This window comes from Rhinopithecus bieti, unplaced genomic scaffold (genome assembly GCF_001698545.2).
Source record: "Rhinopithecus bieti isolate Rb0 unplaced genomic scaffold, ASM169854v2 scaffold_48197, whole genome shotgun sequence".
NCBI classification, from domain to species: domain Eukaryota; kingdom Metazoa; phylum Chordata; class Mammalia; order Primates; family Cercopithecidae; genus Rhinopithecus; species Rhinopithecus bieti.
Window position 1 is genome coordinate 811,223 of NW_016819410.1, and position 25,154 is coordinate 836,376.

Consider the following 25,154-nt stretch of genomic DNA (forward strand, 5'->3'; position numbering starts at 1 on the left):
GGGGTAAAGACTTTTCCCTCCCATTTCAGAGATAAGTACCTATCCCTGAGGTGTGACTTTGTTTGCAATTTATGGATCACTAGGGATAAGTCATAGGTGGCCATTTTGGTGGCTGTATACACTCTTTAGCAGAAGAGATTCTGGGAATGACATTAATTTCTGCAACTGGCTCTCATCTCATGGCACTGTTTCTCCATTCTTATGCTGATGGGCTCCACCAATCATAGTTGAAGATGCATAAATCCTCCTATTTCTCAAACTAACACTCCTAGACCCCTTTTACAATAAAATACATACTTTGTCTTTTTTTTTTTATTAATAGCTCCCTTTAAAATGTTGCGCTTTTGCTTCTGAGTGTTTTGAATTCATGCTCCCCCTACCCCACCCCTTCCACCCCTCCTCTACTTTCCCATCTTTACCACCCCACTGTTCACCACATTCACCCACTGGTGAAGTCTCAAGTCTCATGGATTCTGTCTCCATAAATGTTATAGTAAATGTCTAGTTTTGGTATACTGCATGCTTACTGAAAAAGTTCACAGAACACACAGGATACAGAGTATTATGTTTTAAAAAAGAATATTCCTTTTCACTGTATTCCCTAATCCCACAGGTAAGCACTGTTAGAGTTCAGTACAATACTTTAAAAAGGTCTGGAAAGATACAAAAATCAAAAGGTTCTTTCTTTCTTTGTTACATATATAGTACCCTATACTAGTCACTGTTCAACAGTTTCATTGTGTTCATTTACTGTGTGTTAGAGAATGTTCCATGTCAGTACATATAGGGTTATCTCATTCCTTTTAGTAACTATAGAACATTCAATGAATGGTGTGGTTATACTATAATTGGGCATTCTGTGCCAATGGATACTTAGATTATTTTTGGTTTTCCTCAATTACAAATGACATTACAATGATTAGTCCTGCATATATATTTCAGCACATGAGTGAGTATAGATAGGATTCCTAGACATGGAGTTGCTGAGTCAAAGGGCATGCACACTTTCATTTTATTCTCCTGCTCCTTACTGACCTAAAACCAAAGTTTTATTAATATATGGTATGTAACGGTAAAAGGGAATATAATCCTTTGTTCTTCTGGGTTTCGCTGAGAATCAATTCATTTCTTTTAGTACCTTCTGGGAATTCTTAAATATCCTTCTCCACTGATGGTATTTCTCCCTGACTTTCTAGTCCTGCTGTGCATGTGCAGATTTCTTTTTCTTCTTCTTTTTAAACTTGAAGAATCTGGAGTGTGAAGGATAAAGTAAACAGCCCACAAGGCTTCTTATGCGGTCAAGGCCAAGAGGTTCCCAACTACTCGTGCCCTTTTTGCATTCATCCTCCACACAACTCTCCAAGTGACTTTCTGAAATGCAAATATTAACACTTGACTTCCCTGCAATACGATCTGAATGCCTGGGGGCAGTAATGCGTTGAATTTTGTCCCCTAAAAAATGTTAGAGTCCTAACCCCCAGTACCTCAGAATGTGACTTCATTTGGAAATAGGGTCCTTACAAAGGTAATCAAGTTAAAATGAGGTCATTAGGGTAAGCCCTAACCCATTAGGATTGATGTCCTTACATAAAAGGTGGAAATTTGGATACAGAAACAGATGTGCCTAGAGGGAAGCAGATGTGAAGAGACACAGAGGAAACGCCTTCTGAAGCCAGAGGCAAAGGCTGGAATTTTGCTGCCACAAGCCAAGGAATGCATGACCTACCAGAAGTAGGAAGAGGCAAGGAAAGATCCATCCCCTGCAGGCTTTGGAGGGAACATGGTCCTGCTGGCATCTTGATTTTGGACTTTTGGCATCCAGAACTAGGAGAAAATACATTTCTACTGTTCTAAGCTACCCAATTTGCTGTATTTTGTTACAGCAGTCACAAGAAACTAAAACAGTGGGTCAAGTCCAACTCCTTAGGGATCTCACATAGCCCCTTTCACACACTGATGCACAGCCTCAGAATCCCCCTCACAACCTCTCCTGCAACCACCCTACTGCCTTATCTGCTCACATCCAAAGGCTCTAGGATGGTTCCTATGTCAGTGCATTTGAACACACTGGTCTCTACCTAAATGTGCTTCTCCCATTCCCTAAGCATGACTAACATTCCATTGCTTATCTGCAGCTCCACTTTCTCCATGAGCTGTTTCTGGCACCCCTCCCCACCAGTTTCCCTGGGCATAACTAGCTGTCCTTGTGAGTGCCCCTATGCTGCACCTGGAGTATTTTGATGTTATTTTGCACTCGCTTGTTTATACATACCTATCACCCACTTCTACGCTGCTCTTGGAAAGTAGAGCCATTCAATGTGTCCTAGCAAAGTCACCACACACAGAATGTCCAAAGCGGGATTTCGCTGGGTGAACCATACACCAGTGCCATAAAAATATAACAACTGTAAGAAATGTATCATAATTTTTTATTTTGTTAAACATGTCTCAAGCAACGAGGTAGAGTATGTCAGGCTGACTACAAATGACTGATGCTGATAATGGCTGAAGAGTACTTTCCTAAGCACTGAATTTGTGGCTATTTTCAGATTGTTATTTTTGATGACATTCATTCTTCTGATCAATATCATTTAGAAACTAGATTTTGCCATCAGATACTGCGAACTCTAACAGCTCCAATCATTAAATATATGTGTCTGGATAAAGCTGCACTATGGTGCTTAGTGATATCCACTGACTGTCTCCTTCATTTAAGAGCAGCTCACTAGAGACAGAAAGTACATCAGTAGTTGCCTAGAGTTAGAAGGAGTGTGAGATGGGGAAATTGGAGGCGGGGTGACAGCCTAGGGGTGAGGGGTTTCCTTCTGGGGTTATAAGAATGTTCTAAAATTGGTTGTGGTGATGGTTCCACAGCTGAATATACTGAAAGTCACTAAACTGTATACTTTAAATAGGTGAATTGTACAGTATGTGAAAGATACTATATCTCAATAAGTCGTTTCTTTAAAAGAGTGGTTCATTCAACCCATCCCAAACTACAAGGATTTCTGTTAAAACAAGCCAATTCTTTCACAAACATCCACACAGACAAAATAAAATAGACCTTCTGCATTAATAAAAAAGAAAAATACTGCAGCCTGTAATGTTTATAGCATCCGAAAGAAAACTTGACAGATAAGGATATCTCGTGTCAGACCCATTTACTCTGAACCATCCCACTGCTTTAGCACTGGCCATGTAACAGCATAACTCGACTTCACAACTTTCCTTCTGTCTTACATTATCCTGATTCTCTCCTCTTTTTCTCTGTGTCATTAGGGATACTCTTAAATCAGTAAATATTAGAGCTGGGAAGGAATTAAGACATTCATTTGGTTCCAAAGCCCTCATTTTACAGATGATAAAATGACAGCCAAGAAGAGAATCCTAAAAACCTATCAAACTTTTGGTCTTGGAGAGGTTATCAGTTACAGAGTGAATCCAATGACCTCTGTGCAAGGCAGTAATATTTGTCAGTGTGTCAGGCAAAAGAACACATCTCTAATGCTTTGCAAACTGTTTAGTAAGCCTTCCGAATAAATGAAGTATTGGATGACTAAAAGCACACATCCTGGTGCTTATCCATAAACTGTTTTATGGATAAGTTTTAGTTTTTACCACCTATCTTGTGAATGCTTGTCCCATCTCCCCAGTGAAATTTCAAACTCCTCCATGATAGGAAAGGCAGCTGATGTGTCCTTTCCCTCTTCTCTTATCACCATTTGATACCCAAAGCATTCAGCAAAGAGTTAACATTTGCTTTATGGGTACAAGATAGACCTATAGCAGAGTTTCATATCAAAATGTTTTTTTCTTTTTAGTAACATTGTTTTTGGGCAAACATAATTTAACACATGGAATAACAAAATCTATGTAGTAATCCAATAATTGATTGCAACCACTCCTGGAAGTCCCGTTTCTAAGGTCTTTTTTTTTTTTTTTTTTTTAATTTCCAATTTTTATTTTAAGTTCAGGGGTACATGTGCAGGATATGCAGGTTTATTACACAGGTAAACGTGTGCCATGGTGGTTTGTTGCACAGATCATACCATCACCTAGGTATTAAGCCCAGCATCCATTAGTTATTCTTCCTGATGCTCTCCCTCCTCCCACCCCCCAACCCTCTGGCAGGTCCCAGTATGTGCTATTCCCACCATGTGTCCATGTGTTCTCATTGTTCAGCTCCCACTTATAAATGAGAACACTTGGAATTTGGTTTTTTCTTCTTGTATTAGTTTCCTGAGGGTAATGATTTCATGCTCCATCCCTGTCCCTGCAAAAGACATGTTCTCGTTCCTTTCTGTGGCTGCACAGTATTCTATGTTGCATATGTGCCACATTTTCTTTACCCAGTCTCTCACTGATGGGCATTTAGGTTGATTCCATATCTTTGCTATTGTGAATAGTGCCGCAATGAAGATACGTGTGCATGTATTTTTATAATAGAACAACTTACATTTCTTTGGGTATATATGCAGTAATGGGGTTGCTGGGTCAAATGGTATTTCTGCCTCTAGGTCTTTGAGGAATCACCACATTGTCTTCTACAATGGTTGAACTAATTTACCATCCCACCAACAGTGGAAAAGCATTCCTCTTTCTCTATAACTTTGCCAGCATCTGTTTCTTGACTTTTTAATAACAGCCATTCTGTGATGCAAGATGGTATCTCATTGTGGTTTTGATTTTCATTTCTCTATGATCAGTGATTTTGAGTTTTTTTTCATATGTTTGTTGACTGCATGAATGCTTTCTTTTGAGAAAAGTCTTTATTTTGGTGGAATGTATACAATAATCACTTAAACAGAAACAGAAGCCTTTAAAATCAAAAGGCTCTTGTCTCATGCATCTGGGCATGACCTGGTAAGCAGGATTCCACAGGGTCCACTCAGATGGACACCTACTACAAACTTCAACTTTAAAAACTATCTCAGAGCTGAATGTCTTTTAGAGGTAGCTTCTAATGTAACCACAAACAAATTTTTCCCGTGGTAAAGGAAATAGCTTCTCTCTGCAACATGTCCTTACATAGGTCATATACTCAGGAAATTATAGGCTCTTTGCTATCGAAATCTGATGATTAGTCATGGAGTTCAGCATATAATTGGAGACTCATACTTAAATGTAATTAGCCAAGATAAACTATAGAGAGAATCATGCAAATATATGAAAGCCATTGTTAGAGTTCAGTGTTCTAGGATACAATAAAGAAAAAAGTAAACCTCTCCTACACATGTTCACAAATAAGTACTCAAATGCACCACTTCCGAAAGCTCCCTGGGTAAGGAACTCCCTAGTTCCTATGTTAGAACTTTCCAGCCCACTGTAACCTGATTCACCAGCCCTGACTTCTTTCCATTACAAACTTACCGTCCCTGCTTGCACCTTTGCTGATACCATTCATGACTGGAATGTTCTTCCCCCTTCTCCCCTGACCACTTAGTTCCAAGTCTTGACTATCCTTTTTAGCAAGGCTTGTTCTATTCTTTCTGCCCTTAGATTCTGCCCAGTTCACTTGACATCAAATATTATATTACCTGTCTTATATTGGGGGAGAATTCTTTTTTCCCCACACATTTCAAGCACATAACACCTCTCTTTCCATCTCTTCATTTACTCTACCCAAGGGGAGGTTGAGTGACATACATGCCTAATGGGCAATTTGAGGAAGCATCTCCTGGACTCAGCTCTTGCCTTCTCTCTGTAGGGAGCAGGGCTACCATCCAGGAATATGAATTCTCCTCTGATCCTCCAGCAAATAATTTGAGTTGATTCTTTGGGCCCAGAGAGGCCTGCCCCAGCCACTGTGACCTGTGCTTAATTCCTGGGTTCCATATTAGGAGAACAAATAAACCATGCCCTGCAGCCTGGCCTTTACAGATAATAAAGGTGATGTTTGAGCCTTATCTAACAATGATTTTATCTTATCTTTTAGTTTTTCTCAGAACTTGGGAAATTCAGGGTGGTTGTCATTATTATGATTTACATCAACGACGCCAGCATCATTCATATATATAAACATACATACATTTATTAGATTATCTTAAAAGCTGGCGTGAGATTGTGTCTCATCTCCCTGCCTGGACAGTTTTAGGTCATGTTTCATAAGTCTTTGCAGCCCAGTGTTTCATTGCAATATATAATATAAAGTACAAACAAACTCAAATGGGTTCAATCATTAATATATCATCAATTAAGGACATAAAGAGAAAATAAAACAAAATTTAGGACTATAATACTTGTGATTCTGGCTAACAATTATGACTTTATTAATGCATTTTTGGTGTCATTTAGAAGTGCTAGCATACAATCATTACAGGCAGGGTGAATATAAAATTCATATATGCTTTATACCGTGATCCTGCAAAGCAAACCTAATTGCACATTAAGCAAGAAGAAAGAATAAAAGATAAGGCATATACCGATTGATTTTCTTCATCAAAACCCACAAAACCTCGCTTCAACAAAGCCCTGTCATTAGCTTCACAACATATCTAAAAGTGAATTTTATGTGATATATGTCCTAATCTAATTTCCAAAGAAGTGACAGCAATAAGCCAGCTTCTCATTTACTAACATCTTAAACCTTTATACTACATGCTACATTATCTTTTGCCGACTCCTAATCACATGTATGCAAAAAGTTATTAATGTACAGTGCTGCAGAGAAGTAATGATTTATTTCTCTATGTATGTTTTTCAATGTCGACCTATGAAAATGCAAAAGTAAACTAAGTACATAAAGGAATTACAATTATGCCTAATATAGGGTTTAAAAAATGCTAAGTCAAATAATTTATGATTAAATTGCTAATATGTCCTCAATTTTACTGTGAGTGCATTAGCTTATTTTAAATATGCATTTGTTGAATGCTAACTGGATGCTAATATTAACAAACACTGGGCACTAACAAGCAGCACATAGCAAAATAATAATGCCAGAAAGGATTCCTTATATCACCATTTTCCAGTTTTCTAAAATGTGCCACACATTTTCCCTTTAATTTTCACAGTCTTCCATTAAAACGACAGGAAACATCGCCATGCCTACTTTACAAATGGGTAAACTGAGACTGAGAGGTTCAGTGATATTACTGAGGACTAACAGGGCTGGTACTCCAGTCTAGACTGCTGACTCCCAGTAGTTAATCATTCATTTGGAGATTCAATAAATATTTACTGAGTACCTACCATACAACAAACCCCATGTTGGGACTGGGGATGGAGAAGGTCCCACCCTGCTCTCCTGGTCTCTCCCCCAGTCTGCCCCATTTGACACAGGATGGCATGTTTAATATACTATTTTCATTTTATATATGGATAAAAACAAAAATTAACTTGTAAATATTTTTCCTATGAGAACAAAACTAGGGAAAACTGCCTTAAAATTAATACAACATAATCATTACTTTATAACTTAAACATGTTTCATTGCTATTCCTCAGTGCTCAAAACAGAGTGATAGTGTTTCAATTAAAATTGAGACTGTAAATTAAAAATATCCTTTGGCATTTTGCAATGAAGCATTTAATCCTTTTATCAAATGAATGAGAATTTAATCACATAAATTAGTCTACCTCATTCATATACCCAAATGCCAGAATTTATCTAGTAAAGCAAACTTCGATTTAAACATTCACAAGAAGACTGGTAAGAATGTGGCTGGAGAAGACCCTCTTTGAAATTCAGTTTTGAGTTTTATGCTTCTAAAATCACAGGGATCTGAGGCTACAGCACCATGCTGCAGTTCTCAAGTCACAATTTTAGTATGAAGTTACCCCTTCATAAGTGTAGCTGTCATAAAATACCATGACAAGATATGGGAGAGAGACTAAAGCTTAGTCCTGAAATGAAAAAATAAATGGTACTCACAGTCCTTTCTATCTATATTTGCCTATAAGTTAATTCATGTGTGGTAAATACATTTGGATTTAAGGCATTTGGATTCCTTCCAGATAGGAAAACAGACAGACAAGCAAACCCAGTAAGGCAATGTAGAGAAACCCACTGAGGCAATGAAAGGAGAAAAGTAGGTGCTTGAGTCCATCAGCTGGTGAGTCAACTCCACAGTCACATCCCCACATTCCTGCTGCATGAGCTGGCAGAAGCCAGTAGAACGTGTGCTCATTCCAAAGGAAACACAAACTCACTGCCTTCCACCTCCCAGAAACATCAGTCTTATATAATTGAACAAGTAGAGAAGGTGGCCAAAGTGAATTTGAGTTGCCCATATTCTTCTATCACTCTCTTTCTCTATAGGATTGTGACTTTACATTTGTCTTACATTTTACTTTTCTTGAGATGAAGCTTATACATATATATGCCTCTTAATGAATGCAGCATTGTTTCTTATGCTGTCTTTCTTACAGATGGATGGGTTTTTCTCCGTCCATCTGTAAGCTGTCTCTGATACTGAGTGCTGGGCTGGATGACGTGATGCCAGCTCTATCACATGCCCAAGTTAAGCCTGAAGGCTCTGCTCTTATGTAAAACGAGCACTACTGGATTAGTGTCCCTGTTAGATGTGATAAGAGGAAATAGAAAAATGAGAACAGAGAAGTCCTAATTTACATGAATCACAGCCAGGTGCTCTTTAAAAACGACTTAAGATTTTGAAATCATCAGCCCCAAACTGTCACATAAATTTCTATAGATTGGCACATCTACTTAGGTATTTCTCTATTTGTGTTCGATTAATTAGAAATCTAAATCTTCTGTTCATCTTCTCACCTTTTTTTGGCTTATTGCACATATATAAGATTTTGGCAACCCAGGAAAAGAAAAACATCAGAAGAGACCTAATTTATAAAAGGATCTTATTCCAAAAATTCATCTTTAAGTCATTAGGAACACTGAACATCCTTTCTCATTAGAATAATGAGAAAAGGAGGGTTTTTACATTCTTAAGACAAACAGGTCATAACAATTTTTGTAAAGTTAAATAACTTTATAGAAAACAGAGAAACCAATGAACATTAAACTCTATTGTACTCTGATATTTCCTTTGATTTTTAATTTTATGTAAATATTTAGCAAGTTGCCGTCAGCAAATGTAGTGTTATGTACCATTTTCAGTTGCATACAAAATGCATTTCTGTGTTTCAAAATAGCCTGCATAAATCATTTGGAAGACTATAAACTATTAAATATTTTTATATCCTTAGTCACGTCCTCATTGTTGAAGTAAGTAGTTTCCAAATTTTCATTTTCATAGCTAAAAGCTATTGGAAGACTTGAAAGTGATTTATACGTGAGACTCTGTGTCGAGACTTTTAAGTGCCACCCTCTAGCTTAGGTGGGAGGCCAGCCAAGGGCACCTGCACTCCCAGCAGAAGGCAGAGTGAAATCCTAAGTTCAGTAGCCCCCACCACTGCATGAGAGTAGTTGACAAAAAGGGCATTGAGACAGTATTTTAGCTTACCATCCTTAATTACTTACTTTTTTTCTTCTAAGTATTTCAGCTATTTTGTAGACTGACGGTGGGTGGCATTTTTCTCTAAAGCAGAATGTAAAATCATCCTTAATTTGACAGTGATTGAGTTGCACTGCTTCTTTACATGGCTGATCAAAATATAGCTTTAAAAGTCTACAGATAATTAAAATTTCAGGAAGTATTTGGAGAAGCTTATTAATGTATTACATAATCATTAACCACAGAAATATATTAATCTTTAAGATCAATTGTAAGCACAGGGAACTATTATTCTTGGGATTATTTTGTGAGAACAAACTCAAATCCCTGTGCTACACAAAGGCTAATATCTTTGCTCAGAGGATTAGAATGAATTTATTACCTCTGCTTTTGACTTAAACGCTATAAACATCTCTGTTGTTCTTGGAAAACAAAGGCTGCTCCTGCATAATTTTTCAGATAAAGAAACTGAAATTAAAGTACTATGAAAATATTTGCTGGATAGAACAAATGCCAAGATCAAAGATGCTAAGACAGAGTGGATATTTATTATCCCCACTCATCTTTTCGTATTTCAAAGTTTATTTATTTTTACTATGCTCTTCTGTGCTCTTCATCAGTTATTACAGCATAATTTTAATTGCAAATTCATAAAAGAGAATGCAGAGTTAATAATATCATGAGCTTTGGAATAATATTCAAGTAATATTGATGAAAATGAACATGAATATATTATCTGAATATACTCTTTGGATGAACAAGAAAAAATGATAATCTGATGTTAGAACTTTAACTTCTTACTCTGCCAGCCAAGGTGACCCTGAATAAATAAATGAGATTTAATTTTAAAACATTAATGATGAATAACTTTGAAGTGACAACTCAATAAATCGTATACCCATGTTCTTTTCCATATATTCGAGTAATGACTACAAATTTTACAATATTCTGACTTTCTAGCATTCTTTAATTTTTACTTGTGAAATACTATCTAAAGTTGAGAAATGGATTCATATTTCCATGGCTTACTTGATGGAGACAGACCACAGTTATTTCTCATTGAATATACCTTAAAGTGACTTCTGATGGACTGTCAAAGGAATTTCTGGTCTAATCGCACATGGGGCCTGAGAATACTAGAATGATCATCATTGGTTACTTAAAAGCCTAGGTTGCTGTCTTCAAAAAGTGTATGTATTTAGCATAATCAATGAGCAGGCCTTTTGAAGAGATCAGGCATGAGCAATAAAAAGGGGTGATACACCTTGGGCATATCGTGGTGCCATTAACTGGGATAGGAAATTCAGGAAGAGGAACTGATTTCAGGGTGGGAAATGGACATCTGAAGAAATTAGGTTGGAAAATGTTGATTTTAAGGTAGATATGGGGCATGAAGAAATTTGGTGGGTGGCTAAATTTAGGAATCAAGATCTTATGAGAAAGGTTGAAAGTAGTGAGCAAGATCAGGGTATGTGAATGCTTTCTGTAAAGGGCCAGGGAGGAAACATTTTAGGCTCTGCAGGCCATAGGCTCTCTCACAAGTACTCAACTCTGACAGTGTTGCACAAAATCCACCATCAACAGTAGCTAAAGGATGAGTGTGCCTGTGTTCCAATAAAACTTTATTTACAAAAATAGGTGCCAGAATGTATTCAGCTTGCAGGTCATAGTTTGCCAACTCTAAATTAGATGGCAAATGAAGTCCTTGGAATGGATAAGATCACCCAGGAAGAACATATGTAAGACAAATTTCTATGCTATGAAATTTGAAAACATGTAATTGTGAATTTCCATTCAGTTCAATAAGGATATATCCCATACACAAGGCCTTGCAGTCAGACAGATGGTTCCAAAGCCCTGGCTCTGATTCATACTGACTGTGTGAGAAATGGGGCAAGTTATTTAACCTCTGAGGCTCAGATGCCTTGACTGCAAAACGAGGATAATGACTCTAACAGCTAACATAAGGCACAGGGTCCAAGAGTATATTAATATTTCTATCAATCCTCAGAATGAGATAGTATTATCTGTTTTACAGATGAGTATACTAAGGCACGGGGGGCCAGAAAACATGTCTAAGTGAGACAGTTGGCAAGTGGTGATGGAGGTCTGATTCCAGCCCAAGGAGTCGGCCCTATACCCCTCACCCTCAATCATACCTACATTTCAAAAGTTCATGATGAAGACTGGATGGGAGAAGGGGGAACGTGTTATCACTGTCCTTGGTGTGTAGAAAGAACCCAATGTGGTCATTATTATTATTATAACCTTGAGGCACATCAATAGTTTAAGGATATAATGACTAAGCCAAGGTCAGTCCTGTCCAAGACACTATCTCATCTCTGAATTAATATCTTTTTTGTTGTTGTTGACAGAGGGCCTTGCTCGGGAGTGCGGCGGTGCAATGATAGCTCACTGCAGCCTACAACTCTTGGGCTCAAGCGATCCTCCTGCCTCAGCCTCCCAAACAGGTGGGACTACAGGAACGTACCACCATGCCCGGCTAATTTTAACTTTTTTTTGTAGAGACATGGTCTCACTATGTTGCCCATACGGTGGTGCCATTAACTGGGATAGGAAATTCAGGAAGAGGAACTGATTTCAAGGTATAAAATAAACATTTGAAGAATTCAGTTTGGTAAATTAATGAAATGAATGAATTCATCCCGGGGATCATTTTTTTGAAAAATTAAGAACTGACTTTAATCTCATCTTAGCAATAACTGATAGTTAAATAAATTTAATAACTGTATTTCATGTGATTATTAAATTTTCAGAAAAGTTTGGAAAATGGTATCACTGGTAAAATATACTAGAATATCAAAGTCCAGTCTTTTACTTATAACTTAAATCCCTTTTTCTTTTTAAGTTAATGACTTTTCTTGTATTTCTTCCTACCATATATATAAATCCTTTGATAGCCATTGTTTTACATATCAATAACAAAAGCAAAAATAACTCCAGTCCCATTAGTTAAACTCCTTGTCTAGCAGAAGGGACTACATAAACTGATAACGGTAAATACTGCCTTAAGGGAGGTATCAAAAACTTGCCAAGAGAAGTGAAATGGAATGGATTAGGGAACTTTTTGCAGAGAAGAGGAGATTTGAGCCGGACCTTAGTGGATATATAGGAATTGTTCGGTGAGAGATTTCTTTGTTCATTTTTCCCCAATCCTAATCCTAGTTCCTGCTAAGATGAAATGCTTGTTAAACTGTAATCTACCATGGACCCAAAAAGGGACCTGTAGATTCTTATAGCAGTTCTGAACAACAGCAGCACAAAGAAAAGAAACCATCCTTCTGCAGGTTTCAATGTGTGTACATAAAGGAGAATAAAGCAAAATTTACTAGGAATACTTGAGAAAAACAAATTAAAAAATGCCAGGCAAGTGCTAATAAAAGCTGATACTATTTTCTTTCCTAATATCCCCACTTAGGGGAAAGACAGACTGAAAATTAACAATAGAATTGATTTGGGGGTCCTTTTAAAGCTGGTGGTGTGCACCCATAGGAGGCTAAGGCAGGAGGATCGCTTGAGCCCAGGAGTTGGCGCTGCACTGAGGTATGATTACACCATTACACTCCAACCTGAGCACCACAGCAAGACTGTTTAAAGCTGGTATTAGAAATTCAGGCCAGGCCTGGTGGCTCATGCCTGTAATCACAATGCTTTGGGAGGCCAAAGTGAAAGGATCACCTGAGACCAGGAGTTTGTAAACAGCCTGAGCAACATAGAAAGACCCTGTCTTTACAAAAGATAAAAAAGCAGCCAGGCATCATGGTGTGCACCTGTAGTCCCAGCTACTTGGGGAGGCTAAGGCAGGAGGGTTGTTTGAGCCCAGGAGTTGGAAGCTGCACTGAGATATGATTATACCATTGCTCTCCAACCTGGGCAACAGAGCAAGATCATGTGTCAAAAAACAAAAAACAAAAAACAACAAAAAAATGGATCTTCTTAATTCAAGAAGTGTTCTATATAACTATTTCTTTAATAATTGTCGGCATCTTAAATATATACTTCATTGTAAAATGATTAAATACAGCTGTCCCTCGGTATCTGGGGGACTGGTTCCAGAACCCTCCTCAGATACCAAAATCCCCAGACACTTAAGTATATATATTGAATGAAGTATATATATATATGAAATGGCATAGTATTTGCATATAAACTACACGCATCCTCCCATGTACTTTAAAACATGTCCAGATTAGTTATAATACTTAATACAATGTAAATACTATGTAAGTAGTTGATATACCGCATTGTTTAGAGAATGACAAGAAACGAAGTTTGCACACGTTTGGTACAGAGGCAAGCATTCTTTTTTTTTTTCTTTGAATACTTTGAATTAGAGGTTGGTTGAATCCATGGATGTGGAACCCAGAGATGTAGAGGGCCAACTGTAAATGTTGTTTCTATTTAGATAAAAATATTACAGCATTTTATATAATTCAAATATGTCTGGGGTGCTATGTTACTACCAGAAATTGAAAGACTAGTATTTACAGCACAAAATTAAACATACCTCCTGCTTGGAAGAAATAAGTCAGGGTCTGTTTACCTGGAGTCCTATAGATAGGTGCCAACAGGATCTTGGCCAAGTTTCAGAGGGTCTGTAAACTACCTGCAATTATGTCAAATTTTCTGTGCATGTGTCTTTCTTCAGACAGTCTAGAATATTCATTAGCTTCTCAAAGGAGTCTATTATCTCCCCAAAACTAAATCAGCCTCTGCAAAAAGGTCTCCCTAAAGCACATTTATCTTGCTTAAAAAGCCTAAGTATTTTGGGGCTGGGTGTTGTGGCTGATGCCTGTAATCCCAGCACTTTGGGAGGTCAATCACTTAAGGTCAGTAGTTCGAGACAAGCCTGGCCAACATAGTGAAATCCCATTTCTACTAAAAATACAAAAATTAGCTGGGTGTGGGAGTGCACACCTGTAATCCCAGCTACATGAGGGGGCTGAGGTAGGAATACCACTTGAACCCATGAGGTGGAGGTTGCAGTGAGCCGAGATTGCACTATTGCACTCCAGCCTGGGCAAAAAGAGTGAGACTCCATCTTAAAACAAAACAAAACAAAACAAAACAAAACGCCTAAGTATTTTTTTAACCCCCTGCTTCTGAAAAAAATTTAAAAAACTGATTATCCATCCAAATTAAGCAAGTAAATATTTGTGCTTCTGCACTAGACCACTGGCGTTAGATCTAAAAATCAAAATTTTGTCCATTAGTAAGAAGGCAGGGTTACTCATTCTTAACTTAGCATTGTAAAACAATTCAGTGTTTTCAGGCATCTAGCTTTTTTATAAAACTCAAAAAAGACAAAAATCAATAAATACCCTGAGCTAAGGACTTCTGAAATGTGTAACTATTAATTAGTATACCTAACTTTTAAATTAATCTATACAATTAACTCTACCTAAAAGTCAAAGAGCAGAGCAGCCCACGGATGTTTTTCTTATAGGTTGATCATTTTTTTGAGATAAACCACAGCAAGTTGGTGGCAAAATTAAAGGATTGAGAATTCTTGCTATTCCATTCACTGGCAATCATCCATTCTCCTATTAAATGAAAGGTATTTCAGAATAGAAGAAAGCCATTCTTTCCAGAACAAAATACATTTCTCTCAGGGATTAGATTTTGAAGACTTTATGGCACTTACAAAAGGCTTTTGATATATCCTCCTGCTAATTTAATTTTCTGCCTTTGCTCTGTTAATAGCCAGGACCAGTTTGGAATACTTTCTCTATATGATTGAAAATCAATGAGCAGAAGTCTCACTAATACTTTGAGGCCACTAATGTATAAGAGGTCACTACTCAAAGTGTGAAAGATGGTTGAAAACAAGTTGAGCTTAAACTAGGGAATAAGTAGCAAAGGCCCTGAGATTCAAAAGCTGTTTTTTGTTTTACCTGAAACTATCCAATAAGCATTAGCTTGGATAACCACAGAACCAACATTTGCTTGTGTTAACCTGACATAAGGGCCCATAAAATTGTATTTAACAGGCTCTACAGCAGCCTCTCTGCTCCCTTGAAAGAATAGCTTCATTCATACACATTCCAAATTATATCTGTTTTGCATAAATGAAGTAGACTTTGTAGAAAAGACTGGATTCATTATCATGTAAAATACAGCCATTAGCAGAAAATCTAGTAACTCTATTCCCAGACATAACAAGATTAGACTCAGGCTACTGGGCTGGAAATGGGGGGATGAGAAGTGAAGTGTTCTTAAAGCCTTCCTTCTTACAGCATTACTCACGGGGGTAAATTAAATAACAGTACCAAAAAAGGAAGCTACAACATGCTATTACTCAGGTCTACCATCAGAGCAGAACATTCTGGCCAACTGATCTGGAGGGTTAACACCAGCATAGGAAAGACTTAAATGTTTATATGTTTCTCTCTCAAAACCTTTCTTAAGTTCCCTTGCAGCTGGAAAATTTGATAGGACTCACTTGCCACAAATGCTTATCATGTTGACATACAGTAGTTGTGTTATCATCATACTAATTAGATGCTGCAACCAGGGAGTAAAGGCTGGTTAATGATGGAAATTCAGAGAATACAGTACCACAGATTCCAAAACAAGGGCCTGATTTTAGGCAATGATGACGAAATGCTCTCAAGGTCAGGCACAGGGGTAGGTCCAAAGGAGAAAACCTGCAGATGGAACATCTAAAGAATGCCTACTCAGTGCCAGGCACAGCTCCAGGCACTCAGGACATAGGGTGAACAAAACAGATGGGGTCTTAGCACCTTGTAGGTGAAGACTGACAAAAGACTAACACCAAAGTATCAGATAGGGAATATTTAAAAGGTAAAAAAGGAAAGGTGAGTGCCTTGGGGGGTTTCCTGAGCCATGGATGCTCGGGGGAAGTCCTCTCTGAGAAGGTAACCCTTAAGCAGAGATCTGAATGACAAGAAGGAGCCATCCTCTATGTTTTCAATCTATAAAAGCCATCTTTCATGGGAAAAGGATGATAGACGGCAAATGGGAGGCAGCAGTTTAGTCTTGTAATTTGGTGGTTTTCATCACTTTTGGTGTCTTTGAGGCATATTTTCAAATATTACCATATTTATTATATTAAGGGATTATAAAACAAAGCAATTTAAAATGAGTCAACAATAATTACAATCCAGCCACTCTCGACACTTCAGCTAGTAACATCTCAGTTATCTATAAGAGCACCCACACTCATTGCGATAGTCATGACTTCACATCAATTCTGAGGTGCTCTCTGTGGTCTATGCCACATTCTCATGTACTCAGGAGGCAAACTTATCTCTGTTAAAGTAAATGGGAGTTCTTTTGTTAGCAGAAGTTTAAGAACACACTAAACTACTTGCATTCACACTTGTTTTCTGCAAACATAACCTGTTTGGCCTAATACTTATCTAACAACATCTTAACGGTATATATACATTTTATAAACTATATATATTCAGCTATAAAAAAACATGTAGACAATCATATTGGCAGCATGCCTTTGGGCTATGAGGCATCAGATAGGCAATGGCAAAGGATCACATGAATGAAATTGCAAACTCATTTCTAATTTTCTAAGTTTTCCAGCAATCCCATTATGAGATATTTTTCATTTTTCACAGAAATCTCAATCTTTTGGTTCTTCCCTTATATGAAACATTAGAAAAAAAATTTATTTATTTAATTTACTGCTTGCTGATGTGTCATAGTTAAAGCCATCATAGACAGGGTTAACTTTATCCTTTCAACAGAAATCTGTTTTTTTGTTTTTGTTTTGTTTTGTTTTAAAAGAGATGGGGTTTCTTTGCCCAGGCTGGAGTACACCAGTGCGATCATAGTTCACTGCAGCCTCAAACTCCAGGAGTTAGGTGATCCTCCCACCTCGGCCTCTTGAGTGGATGGGATTAAGGGCACAAATCCTTTATCAGGAATCTTCAGAAGCACATTAGCACCATAATTAAACTTCACTATGGCTGGTCTAAAACCTATTTTAGAAAATATTATGAAATTATAAGAATTTCCTCCTTGGCAAGGTGCTATGCCACATAGCATTTTATTTATTTTTAAAAACCTACTAAATAAAGGGAGAAAGGGAAAACGATGAAAAAAGTGAAAGGAAGGAAATACGTAAGTGGAGGAATAGTGTAGAGCTGCCCCTTTTCTTAGTCATGAATAACTATGAGAAACTCGGAATTTAAATATCTAAAATGAAAGCCCTATTTGGAACTGAGTCATCTCTCCCGGTGGGCCTGGGCAGGGCTGTTCCAGCGTGTGTGGTCTCTTCTATTCAAGACTCAGATAAGGCCATGAGAGCCAGGTGCTTCCTTCTTAGGGCAATATTGGTACTAAGGAGTCAGGGGAGGGTTTTTATTCCTAAAGTGGCAGGCCCACAAAAGAAATATCTTTTTTCATGACATAAAAAAGGAATACAGAAAACAGCCACAGCTTCACTAAACCTTGCTCAAGAATCTGGAGCTCTCTGCGACTGAACAGGACAGGCCTCAGTGAGCATCACTGGCTACCTGCAAGACACAAAGACCCAACAGGGAAATTCTTTCTCCACTGGTAAGGATGGAGCTTTCATAAGACGGAGTGGGAGTCTATAAAAAACTTTTTAAAAGTTTTTTTTTTTTAAGTACTAGAACCTGTGATTGATCCTAGAAGTCCAGCATTCAGAATCACCTTATGTTAGTAATTTGGGTGTGACAGGTGTCTGGCTGTGAAACTATTACTCCATTAATGACCAGGTGTTTCATGAGAAGGTTACATATGCAAAGCGACCCCCAAACACAGAAGGAGTCAAGAAACCAAAGAAGGAGGCAGACAAGTGCATCTTGTGGTTACAGGGTGATTTTACTGGGGAACTTACGGACAGGAGCATGGTCTTGGGTAGCCACAAGACAAGTAGATCTCCTCATCATTAGACCCCCAGACCGAAGGATTATATACCCAGGGAAGGGTTACACATGCTCCAGAGGAAATGAGTAGGAATTTGATCTAAAGGCAGGATTTACAGTAAGTACCAGTATATCAAGGTTGATCTGCTCTAAGGGCAGGATTTATGGTAGGTATGTGCTCTTACACAAGGAACAAAAGATAAACTGGAAATCTCAGAGCATTCCTGGAACTGTTCATAAGAAGTCAACATGGTAGATTAGCTTACAAGATGGAATTACTTTAGCTTCCACACTGGGGTTGACTTGGGGAGCCAAGAGGAAATCTAAAGCAGTGGTCCCCAACCTTTTTGGCACCAGGGACTGGTTTCATGGAAGACAATTTTTCCACAGACAGTGGGAGTGGGGATGGTTTCGGTATGAAACTGTTCCACTCAGATCATCATAAGGAGTGCACAACCTAGATCCCTCACATGTGCGGTTCACAACAGAGTCCGCACCTCTGTGAGAATCTAATGCCACCACCGATCTGACAGGAGGCTGGCCCACCACTCACCTCCTGCTGTGTGGCCTGGTTCCTGCAAAGGCTGAAAACCCCTGCTCTAAAGCAACCAAATACAGGGTCAAGGAGGATGACTTGCTAATCAGCTTCCTAGAGGAGTGCATAATTAATTAATGCTAAAAGAGCAAAAACATAGTATTAAAGAATATAAAGCAGATTATACTGGAAGAATGTAAAAAAAAGACCTTGAAGAACTTAACTAAAGCTAGTTAGAAAACCTAACACACAGACCTTAACATAAATGGTTAGATTCCAAACAGCCAACTCCCTCTTCATCAAATAGGTCCTCTAGTGTGCTTTGCATGTCAGGCGCCTCGGGTTTCTACTGAAGCAGAGACCGCAGCCTCGGCCCTCCAAAAGCAGTTCTTACGATCTTCTCAAGACATCCATTCACGAAGTGAATAGCAATTAATGCTCTTGGAGCTTAATGGGAAAAACTCGAAGACACTGACACGCCACCAGGTTATCTCCATGCCTGAGGCTGACGAGGCAAAGGAGAACAACCGTGACCAGCAGTGAACAGGTACTGTAGTGAATGGCATTTATATGCTTTCCCTTCTAATTCCTAGAACCCTCCTCTGAAGAGGCTCCCAGTGTAGCTACCAATGGAGAGGAAACAGCAGAGATCCAAAGAGATAGCACCTTCAAGGCTTCTCTCAAGCCTCTGGCAAAGGATCTGGGCATCCTGGCAGCCATAGACCTGGTAGAGCACCAGCTGCTCTCGGGGGGAGGGGTTCAAGGCCCCAGCCTCTAACTGGAGCTGTGTCCTCCCTGGCCCCCTTGGTGTCCTCAATGGCACAATTTCTAAGAAAACTGTGTGGCTCCTGGTAGCTGAGCTAATCACCTGAAATCTTTTCACAGAAAGTCACAGGCTTTCAAAACTGGAACAAACCTTGTTCTTCATGAAGAAATAATCCTCACTTCTGCATTCTTCTTTTCTCTTTTCACTTCCTTTTCTTCTTTTTCTTTCTTTTTTTTTTAATATCAACTAGTTACTTTCTAATGGAAGAGTCCTGATGTATGGAAGTTTATGGAAATCAAGAAGTGAATATCTGCCAATTTCACACAAACTCACTGTTATTTAAATTAGGAAAAAAAACAAAACAATATAAACAAAATGTCCCAAAGAAGTTCAGAAAGTCGCCATACGTCACAAAGCAGCCAAGAGTGGACAATGAAACTAGCTTTTACGTCACCTGACTCTCTAGCCAGTTCTACTGTGCTAAGATCAGACCTAATAATCTAGCTAATAAAAAACTGGACATTTACAATTCCAAATGGTGTCATTCTAGCCATTAGAAGCATTTTTCAACCATAGGGAAAAAAAGCAGTTAATGTTGAGGGAACAGTCAGGGCATATTTTCTTTAAGTCAAAAAAGTCTAACAATAATTTTTGTATCATAAACACTTGTAAAAGAGCATAGACTATGTATTATATATATGTGTGTATATATATATATGTATGTGTGTGTGTATGTGTGTATATCTATCTATCTATCTACAAAAGGAGTACCCTTTTAGGATTACACTTGACTTACATGGCCTAGCTACACAGAGAGCTGTTACATGTACTATAACACACCAACAAGTACACAGAGTTATTCCAAAGTGAATGAAGTATCCCAAAATGAACACTCTCATGTTAACTGCCCCTTGGGCAGAAGTGCCCATCCTTTGGGCCAGGGAGCAGAATTACAGAGGACAGATCAACAGGGCCACTACATCCTTCCGGAGCAAGCTGACATTTGGTGTCAACAAGAGATTGCAGCTGAAGCTTTGATTCTATCCAGCCTGCTGTTTCAACAACCCGTTGTGCATCAGACACAATCATGGCCTGGCTTCAGTCACAATGTATTTAGGTCCATTTGCAAAATAGCATAGAAAACAGAGGAGTAAAACCTAACAATATGCTGAAATGTTCCTTTTACACTTGGAAGCATCACAAATGCTCTTTTTCAGGCTTATCAGGATACCCTCTAGCATCAGAACATGGATTTTTGAGTCTTACAAAAGCTCTTCTTATTGTGCCTGCACCACAGATTTACACTGCTGTAACTCCTGTCAGACATCATCTTAGCTTTATGAATAAATAAAACTATGCTCTAGGGAAACATTAAGAGGAAAAATCAATACCCATCTAGCATGCAATAGTCTTGAGCTTTAAGGCGGCTTATTCCCAAAGTACAATACAATATGAAGTGTAAAACCATACTTTTTGCTTCCTAATAAAGGATGAGTGAGAATATGTGAAATTGGCAGGCAAATCCTTGCTTTCCATCGTCCTCAGAATATCAGGAGTCCTCTTTTCCTCTTAAAAGTAGCTTAGTTGATATTTCAAGAGGAAAGAGAAAGGGAAAAAGAAAAACGGGATAGGTGAAGGCATGGTGGCAAAATCTTGATACTCTGTGAATCTAGACTGTGAGTATGTAAGGACTCAGTGATTCTCTCCCGTGTGTATAAAATTTTTCATCATAAGCAGTTTAAAAATATGCGGCTGGGCATGGTGGTTCACGCCTGCAATCCTAGCATTTTGGGAAGCCAAGGTGGAAGGATCGCTTGAACCCTGGAGTTTGAGATCAGCCTGGGCAACATGGTGACACCCCATCTCTATAAAAAATAAAAAAAACTAGCCAGGCATGGTGGCATGTGCCTGTACTCCTAGCTACCTGGAAGATTGAGGTAGGAGGATCTCTTGAGCTCAGGGGTTTGAGGCAACAGTGAGCTATGTCCAGTCTGTGGGCAACAGAGTGAGACCCTGTCTCTAAAAGCAAACAAAACCAAAAGGAATTTAAAAATTATGTATGTTTGCTTGGGAAAATTCTCAGGGAAAATATCAGCCAAGATGATAACAATGGTTCTCTTTGGGTAATGGATTCACAAGGAAACTTTTTTCTTCCTTGAGAGTATTAAATTTTCCAACTATCGTGACGATGTATATGTTTTTATAGTTCAGAAAACACACACACACAGTAAACACGAGGAAGGATAGCAAAAAGAAAATGAAAGATTAATGAGACTGACTGCAAAGTATTTTGTTGACTACTGGCCTAGAGACAGCTAAGATTTATACTGTAACACTTATTTATATTCCAGGCCAACTCTTTCTTACTGCTCTTGGACGTTTTTCAGGGCATAAGCAGGCTGCTATTAAAATTGACTGATTTAAAAAATAAAGCTAACGGCTTATGCTGAAATTAACCTCGTCTTTGTGAGCCAAAGATCAAATGCGAGACAAAAGCTGGCTAGAGTCTAGAGTCATCATTTCCTCAGCTCTGCAATCACCTTACAACTTAGGACCATTTTCACAGTGGAGACAGTTGTTAAAAGTTCTGACAAGCCCTGCGGTAACCTTTGATTACAAAGCCACTCTAGAAAGCCAAGGCTCTTGATTAGAATTGGTTTGAATTAAAAATGAATCCCATTATTTTCCCCTAGCTCCTCAAAGATGCAGTTCATCACTAATTGTGTTAACTCTGGCCTCTCAAGAAACACACTTATTTGTTAATTCAGCTTAGGAGTACACATCTCCCTGGACGGTTGCTGATTCTGTGTTTTCTTTGCTTGTGTTTCTCTTTTTTGGGGGGCAATCCTAGCTCATTGAAACCTCCGCCTCCTGGGCTCAAGCAATTCTCGTGCCTCAGCCCCCCAAGTAGCTGGGATCATGGGTGTGCAACACCATGTACAGCTAATTTTTATATTTTGAGTAAATACAGGGTTTTACCATGTTGGCCAGGCTGGTCTCGAACTCCTGGCCTCAAGTGATCTGCTCGCCTCGGCCTCCTAGAGTGCTGGGATTACAGGCGTAAGCCACCACACCCAGCCTGCTTTGCTTATGTTTCTAATAACTGGAAAGAACAACTCTGGAAGTTTCAAATATATTTCCAAGTCACAGGCACACTGGAAGCACGAAAATGGGTTGGGGCAATTTCAAATTTTGAATTTCAAATTAAGACATCATAAAGTCGCTACTATTATTACTAAATTTGGTGCGGACACTGTCTGAATCTACTTCCACTCTGGCAATGATACACAATTACAAGTTTCAAAAGAATGTAGCCATCATGTTAGTTCTGGTCTCAGCAGAAGAGGGAAAGGGGCATACATTAGTTTTGGTGGCTCTTCTTTAATGTAGCAAAAATAACAAGCAAAGCATTACTGTTGAGAAGAATGCTTACATTTAGTCAGAAAAAAAGCACAGCTTGAGATAAATTACTTCTCATGAATTCTATCTTCTTTATTATCGTGTCAGAGATATATTCATTTAAATAAATTAGAGCATCCACTGTGTGTTACTATGCTCCAGGCATTTATTAGATGTTGTAGGTACTAAAATAAGATACAAACGTTGCCCTCAAGCTTAGCTTCTATAGGAGGGTCACATGGAGTAAAACTCAAGAAGTCAGCCACGTACAAAAAAAGTACCACACAATGCTTTCCAGAAATTGGGAGGAATGCGATTCTACTACAGAAGCATGTGATGCCTATTCTAAAATATATAGATTCTTGAGTTAAATCTTAATTACCCCCAACTGGAAAATGCTCTACATTTCAGGCCATAATAATGTGTGTAAGGCGAGCAGCTGTAGTGGAAATGGAAATGCATTAGAGAAAATGTCTAATCCCTGAATCGAGATTCTTGTCAAATACTAGGAGATCAGAGGAAGGCGTTTTTAGAGTGTGGATAATCAAAGGTCTTAACGCACTGATTCTTTAGCCTAAGTTAACTAACAAAAGGCAGGCTGATTTCCAGGATCTGCAGTTACGTTTAGAAAGACTGTGGCCTCAGAGGGGAACCAAAATAACCTTGAAATAACTCCCTGCTCTCCTAAGAGGAAAGGGTTACTCTGGCAAGAGAAGGAATTTCTCAGTAAGTTGAAGCAAAGATTTAATTAAAAGACAGTGGCCTATTTTACAAGATTCCTTTGGTGAAAAGATGGGGAAAACTTAGACCAAATGAATTCCTTTCCAGGCCATACAGGAACTGGATAATGATTTAAAATGAATATGAGTCGGGCAGGCCACTACTCTTGAGGTTTGTAAAATAAATCTTTCAAATGGGTGGACATAGTGCTTCGAAGTCCAGGATTCATTATAAAAACTACTAATCATTGTAGTAAACTAATTCCTAAAATAAAATACAGAATGTCTTTGTGTTAACCTGTTCATTTAGTCTGAATGGTTTTTTTCTGCATTTGGTCTGTTCACAGAAGATGACCCAAGGTCATTAAGGAATTATTAACATAACTTTATCATCAGCACAAAATGAGATTATTAATACCATGAATAATGATAACCAAAAACACAGCCTTATATCTTTTTGGTGGTGGTGGCAGTGAGCACTGTGTATCCTATTAATCTCTCTATCAAGCCTATGAGACTATCCAATTATTATCCCTGTCTCAAAGACGAGGAAAGAGATTGAGAGAGAGTAGGCATTTAGCCCAACTTCACAGAGGCTTTACAAAGCTCAGCCATGGATGGGCTTACCACCAACCAAACGGAAACACCACGTTGTAGGAAGTATACCCACTGGCGTCTTTGTTTCTATCGCAGAAGACCTAAGGTGCTAAATTCAAATCAGACTAGCTCATACCCTGGATGTTTTTCAGCTTAGAAGCTGTGTGTCTGCAGGGTTAACCCAAACAGAGTCTCCAAATCAACAACTGATGCATGCAAAGTTAAACTAAAAGCCAGTTTGAATGAGTAATAATGTAGAATAAACCAGATAAATAAATACTTTGAAATCACCGTTTCCCAGCAATGAAGTTGTGGCCAACTGCTAAAATAGGAGAACAACCTCGTGTTTTCTGGAAAAGAAACACAAGAGAAAACAATTTCAAAATTCTGAACTGGATTAAAACTGCAACAATTAAGGGTAAAATGATCATCTTGTCATTTACTTATTTAAGATTTGGCCAATAGTAAGCAACTGAAAAATGATTATTTAATTAGCCTTTGCTGCTTTAATACTATAATAAAAGAATGTTAAAAAGCAAAAGCTAAAACTTGCTCTTAAAATGCCAGACCTATATGTTATTCCTAATTTTATACATGCAGAAAAGTAAAAATGATGGCATTAATAGCATGTAATAAATTATGCCCATACTTCATTTTAATCATTGCTGCCTTCTAACTCATTTGCACCAATGATAACAGTAACTAGGGTTTATCAACAGCGCTGCACCTGCACACCTCAAACACAGACCTCTAGAGCCCATGTACAATGTACATGGATTAAGCAAAAACAAAATTGGTTGCATGCCTCAAGAAGATGACAGTCTTTTCAGCAAAA

At 38.3% G+C, this 25,154-nt stretch overlaps 1 protein-coding gene across 3 annotated transcripts in view; it reads right to left on the reverse strand.

Moving 5' to 3' along the window:
- Nucleotides 1-25,154, reverse strand: part of PAG1 (phosphoprotein membrane anchor with glycosphingolipid microdomains 1) — a 141,692-nt gene that overhangs the window by 70,084 nt on the left and 46,454 nt on the right. The window contains exon 2 of one of the 3 annotated variants that reach the window (XM_017858958.1): nt 24,611-24,669. The exons of 1 other annotated variant lie outside the window; for it this stretch is intronic. The gene's annotated coding sequence lies outside the window, so the exon portion shown is untranslated. Of the gene's footprint in view, nt 1-24,599; nt 24,670-25,154 lie in introns of all 3 variants that reach the window. One more of the 3 variants, XM_017858959.1, reaches the window with a different exon arrangement.